Raw genomic sequence first — 5,872 nt, forward strand, 5'->3', positions numbered from 1 at the left:
CCATGTTCCCACCACTGGAGGCATGGTCACAGTTTTTTTCCTTTCCTTCCACATTTTTTCACTGAATAGACTTATTTCAAATGCGGTATGCACTTCTTCGCTTACTGTTGCATCACGCCACCTGCATATTGTCACCTGCTCTGAACAACCGTCGCTTCAGTGGCCGTACACTCCACCAGTGGGATGCTCTGATTTAGGAGTGTCCGTTCCCCGGCCTTCAGATGGTGTTTGGAATCTCCTCCTAATAACAATCCCGTTGCTGAGACCGTCTCTGAGAAAAAGTCTGCAGGTTTCTCAAGACTGGAACCTTGTGCGGTTTGTCCTCATGGTCTCATCAGTACTTGGGGGAAGTGAAGGGAGATGAACACATGAATGAGTGGGTGGACGGACGGATGGACAGACAGAGGATGGATGGCGAGATGATGGGCGGGTGGACTGGTGGGTGGTGAATGGAGGGTAGGATGGACTGAAGGCCTTAATCACAGGCCTTTTCAGACTCAGGATTCTCAAACACGGCACCATCTCTTCAGCCAGAACATGCATCACCTGCTATTTCTGGTACGGCGGCCAAACCTCCGAGATTAATTTTTTTTTTTTGGCACAGGCTTCATCCACCCTTTTTGGAAAGTGAACCCTTTTTGCTTTCTTGAAAGTCTGGAAGAGGGTCCCACCCCAACACCTATTTTTTCCTCGAGCTGACGTGTACCGAACACCTATTATTTTTACTTATTCGGACCAGGTGAGAAGGCCCTGCTGGACTCTGGGTGGCTGGGCCACCCCTGGACACCAGATAGACAAGCCAATCAAGGCTGGCTCGTACATATTCCGAGGAGGGCAGACCAGGCTCCCTGAGGTGGCTAGAGATCTCCCTACAGTTCCCGCGGAGGATCAGGGAGCCGGCCTTTGGGCTGAGTGGGATGGGTGCAGGCGGCAGGACTCGGTGTGGATGGTCAGGCGGGGGGGTATTCCGGACCATGGAGACACAGGGTGCCCAAGCACAGCAGGGGCCCCGTCCACTGGAGCTCAGGAGCCAGAGAAGGAAGAGGTGGCAGGGGAGGCCTGCAAACTGAGGCAGATCGTGAGGGCTGAGCGTGCCGGCCCCAGGGCTAAATCCTCACTCCAGCGGCTCCCACCTGCGCAGCCTTGGATTTACGAGCCACAGGGGTGCTCCAGCCCTCCTCGCCGGGGCCCTGGGCTGGGCAAGAGTTCTCGAAAGCCAGGTCAAGCGTGGCCTCACAAGCGACGGTACCCCAAACAGAAGGAGGACCTGAGGGCGAAGGTCAGGCGGCCCACCTGGAGCAGCCAGGAGAGGAAGACCTTCAGGATGGCAGCCTCCTGAACACGCTGCCATCGTGGGCCGTGCCCGGGCAGTGGGAACCCCTCGTGAGGGTAGCTTCTTCCCTCCCTTCCCCCGCCACGGCCTCCCTGCCCTGTGCCTGTCTCCGCCTCCTGGCCAGCTCTGCCTTCCTCTGGGAGAGCTCACGCCCCTGACCCCGGCCACCTTGTTTACACGCAGGCCTGTCCCCACTCCCGAGGCCTCTCCCTTATCGGTCCTCTCTCTGCCTCGGCCACTCAACCCAAAAGTTCACCGGACCAGCAAGCGTCCTTCTCCCTCCAAGGGCCCGGCGCCCTGGTGCCTCTGAGAGCCAAACACGGTCTCTCAAGAGATGACCTTGGGCGAGACACGACTCGTCCCTTTACCCATGACCCAAGCAAGACATTAGGGAACTGAGAACGCCCGCCGGACAAGGAAGGGGAAGTTATGTTGAGGGCAAAGGAACAAGCCTCGCAGGTTCAGATTTTAAGCCATAAACATGGAGGCGCTGCTTCCCTTTCTTGCACCAGGAGCCTGGGGCCGCCTCCGGGCTAGGTGCCTTCCAGGACAGTGAGGTGTGTCCCCCGCCTGTGTCTCCAGGCCACGCAGGACCCATGTCCCTAATGGTCATGCTGGAATACTCACTCCACAAGCGAACACCGCTCTGATAGTGTCGTCTTCTGCCAGCGCCCGCCCCTTGCCGAGCAGAGAAGTGTCAAACGTGCAAAAACTGCTGGCGGGTTTTCTTGAGCAATTAAGGGCGTTCGTTGTCAGCATTTCAAAGTGCTGATGAGAGAATCGCCTTCAGACCGACATAAAACCTGCCCTTTCCCGAGCTGCCCTCCTCTGCAGAACCCCCAATCCTGTTAACGAGGTTTCCTGCAATTACGCCCGTCACATTTGCATCTGTTTTTCATCAGAAGCCCAAGTGTCAGCCCTTTGGCACCGGGGCCAGCTGGCCCTAGTGCCTGGGAGCACAGCTGTCGGTGACAACCGGCAATCTCCCCCCTTAATGACTGCAATCCAGCAGGGGGTTGGGGGTGGGGGGCAGCCCCCCAGCGCTGGGGCGAAAACCTAATACAGCAACAGCAGCATCTGGAGATTTTCCACATTCACTCCAACCAGGGCTCGGGAATTAAAGCGTCTCTGACATTAGGCTGCCGTCAAATCTCCTGAACACCTCTTTGCAAAGTGAAAATGACCCTCAGTGCAAAAGCTGGCTCCATCAGAAACCTGCAGGGAAGATCAAAGAGGCAGGGAGAGCCTGCGGTTTTGGCGCGATAGTACTGCAGAGAGAGCTTCGCAGGGAGGGGCGGGGCGCGCTGGCGGCCGGCACCGTGCACGGCACCACATGCAGTTTTTTAATCCCAGTTCGACATGTGCACACTGGAAAGCCCAGCTCGAAGCCTGGGTCCTCGCCTCCCCACGCCACTGTTCCCGCCTCAGGTCTCAGAAGTCTGGAAATGCTCATGCGCGGTGGGCACGGGAGTGAGGGGCGAGAAGCCACAGAGGCTCCTGATGGCCCCCAATTGGCCTGGGCTGTCCCAGCAGCGGGTCCCGCCTCATTATTCTTGCTGGAAACGGACCCAGAATGAATGACACAGGAAGGCTGATGGGTCAGTAACCCCCAGGAAAAGGACAGGGTCAAAAGTCAGCCCAAGAGAAAATCTGGCCTCCGCACCCAAGGCCGTCCGTCTCCATCTCCGGAAACGCGTGTCTAACAAGTCAGAGGTGAGTGCCACGGACCCCGCGTGCTGCCCAGCCTCTGAACTCATCAGTGACACCCGCCAGCACTTGGAGCCGTTTACCCCTCCGTTACCCACGGGTGGTGGGAGGAGGGAGGGGACAGCCTCGCAGGACGCTGGTGGCCATTCCAGGGGCATGTGCCCTTGTTGGCATCTTTATGGCTTCCCCCCAAGGACAATCAGCATTGTAACCGGTGCCTTCGTCTTCGGCTGTTCAATAAGTAAGAACCTTTAAAAAAAAAAAAAAAACATGTTTTTTGAAATCCCTCTCCAGCTTCCTCTCAATTATCTCAGGGAAAAAAAAAAATCTCAATTGCATTGACTGAGTCCTTTAAAACAGATTAATTGGCTGTTATGAAACTGTCTAAGTGGGGCTCAGCAATCATGACGTCCTCTCCAGGGCAACGGCCAGCGTTCTGGAATAGGGGCTGCCCTTCCCACAAGGCCCCGAGAGCTCGCTGTGTCGCCGTTCTGACTCCGGGGAGTGGGGAGGAGTCATCTCCGACCGGAGCGAAAGGCCTATTTTCCGTGGCCACCTGGGAAGGGGCCCCTCCGGATGGGCTCGCCCAGCTCTGCAGGGGGAGCGCCCCTGGTAAATCCATGGGATCGGGGGCCCACCTCTCAGCGTCTAGAATGGCTTAGAATGTTTGTTTACGTGGTGGTGATGCCCAGCGAGCGCCCCGCCTCCGCTCACCGGTGCGCCCGACCACGCTCGCTGGGGGCGCACTCCGGGCCAGGCACCGAGGTCAGGGTGTCCAGCACGGGGGCGAACGACACAAGGCCCTCTCCCCATGGCGTCCCCTTCCAGTGACAGAGACCCAGCACTACAACAGGACGCGTGTAACACTGACTCAGGTAGCGAAGGAAACTAGCACCACGGGAGTCGACGGAGAGCGGTGGTAGGGCCAGGGATTCTCAGAGTGGGCGGGAAAACCCCTCCCAGGAGGCGACGTTTGAGCAGACACCCGAGCGAAGTCAGGGAAGAGCCGTCGGGGCAGGGAAGACTGCAGTCCTGACTCAGAGACTCAGGCTTGGCCTGTGGAAGGTGCATCCCGTCACAAAGGCCGGAGGGACTTCCCTCCCGGCGGAATGGCTGCCATCCAAGAGATGAGAGACAGCGGGCACTGGCGAGGACGTGGAGAAAACGGACCCCTGGACACGGTGGGTGGGATCGCAGACCTCCACAGTGTGGAGGCTCCGCAAGGAATTCCAGACGCAACCTCCTCGTGACCCAGGGGTCCCGCGTCTGGGTGTGTATCCAGGGGAAGAAATCGGTGTCTCTGAAAGGCGTCTGCACTCCCGGGTCCCTGCCTCATTGTTTACAACAGCCGGGTGCCCGTGAACGGATGAGTGGATAAAGAAAACAACACACACACACACACACACACACACACACACACTGGAGTATTATTCAATCAAGAAATGAAGGCAATTGTGCCATTTTCAACAACGTGGATGGACCTTGAGGACTCCATGCTAAGTGAAGTAAGGCAGACAGAGAAAGACCAGTATCGTACAATCTCACTTCATACACATGGAGTCTTTAAGAAAACAACTGAACTCCCAGAGGCAGGACACAAATTGGCGGTTGCTGGAGGCGGGGGCTTCAGAGCGGGAGAAATGGGTGAATGCGACCACAAGGTACCAACTCCCAGTGATTGGATAAATGAGTCGCGGGGACACGATACACAGCAGCGACTACAGTTAACAAGACTTTATGGTGTTGCATATGTATTTGAAAGTGGCTAAGAGTGTAGATCGTAAAAGTTCTCATCGCAACGAAGCTTATGGTGGTGGCCACTTCACACTATACACGCACAGCAAATCATTCTGTCATACGTCTCGGGTTAACACAAGGTTATATGCCAATCACACCTCGCTAAGACCGGGGACAAAAGGTCAGAGCGCAGGACACAGGTAGCAGGTGGTGAGAGGCGCAGCTGCAAGGAGAGGCTATGTCAGCAGCTGCAGGGAATTCGAATTCTTCTGAGGTCGCCCTTGGTCCTAGGCGGCCGGCAGTTTTACTCCGATGCCCTGAGATGTGGTTTTCTCCATGTTCGTCTTCTCGGAGGTGCAGAATCCTTCAGGAATATGTGGTCTGATATCTGTCATCTGTTTTAGAAATTTTGTAGTCACTATCTCTTCAAACACTACTTCTGCCTCGTTTCCTCCCTTCTCTCCGGTGGGGCTTCAAATACAGGTATTCAGCCTTTTCTCTGCATCCTCGTGCCTCTGGTTCTTCTAGGCTTTCTTCTCCACCAGCTTCCTTCTAGATATTTTTTTCTTATTCCGGGTCACTAGTTTTCTCTTCAGCTGTGTCTACTCTGTATGCAAACTTGGGGCCTTAGTTTACTATCATGTTTTTTGATTTCCAAGATTGTCTTTTGATTCTCTTTTTTAGCTTCTAGTTCTCTGCCCAAATCCTCAACTTGTATTTTTCCTTGGATATATTAAGCATAGTTAGTTTAAGTCTACTATTCGGATTACATCTTAATTCTCTCTCTTAAAAAACGATATTGTCTTTTCTCCTTGTGCACGGATTATTTTGATTGAATGTCAGACACTATGTTTGAAAAACAGAGCGATAGGAAGGTGTTGCATTTTCCAGAGGTGGGGGGTAGCTGTGGGCACTACCAGCTCCTGATGTCATTAATCCCGTCTGGAATGGAAACCACTCAAACTGGGCTTCCCTTCCTGGGAGGACCAGTCTATTTTTGTCAACCCTTCCTCCTAGACTGGAGCCCTGCAGGGTTTTCTCCGGCCACATGGGGGTGTGAAGGTGCCCAGGACCCCCGGTTCTTTGCCGGCTCTG

Source organism: Phyllostomus discolor, chromosome 2 (genome assembly GCF_004126475.2).
Source record: "Phyllostomus discolor isolate MPI-MPIP mPhyDis1 chromosome 2, mPhyDis1.pri.v3, whole genome shotgun sequence".
Classification (NCBI taxonomy): Eukaryota; Metazoa; Chordata; class Mammalia; order Chiroptera; family Phyllostomidae; genus Phyllostomus; species Phyllostomus discolor.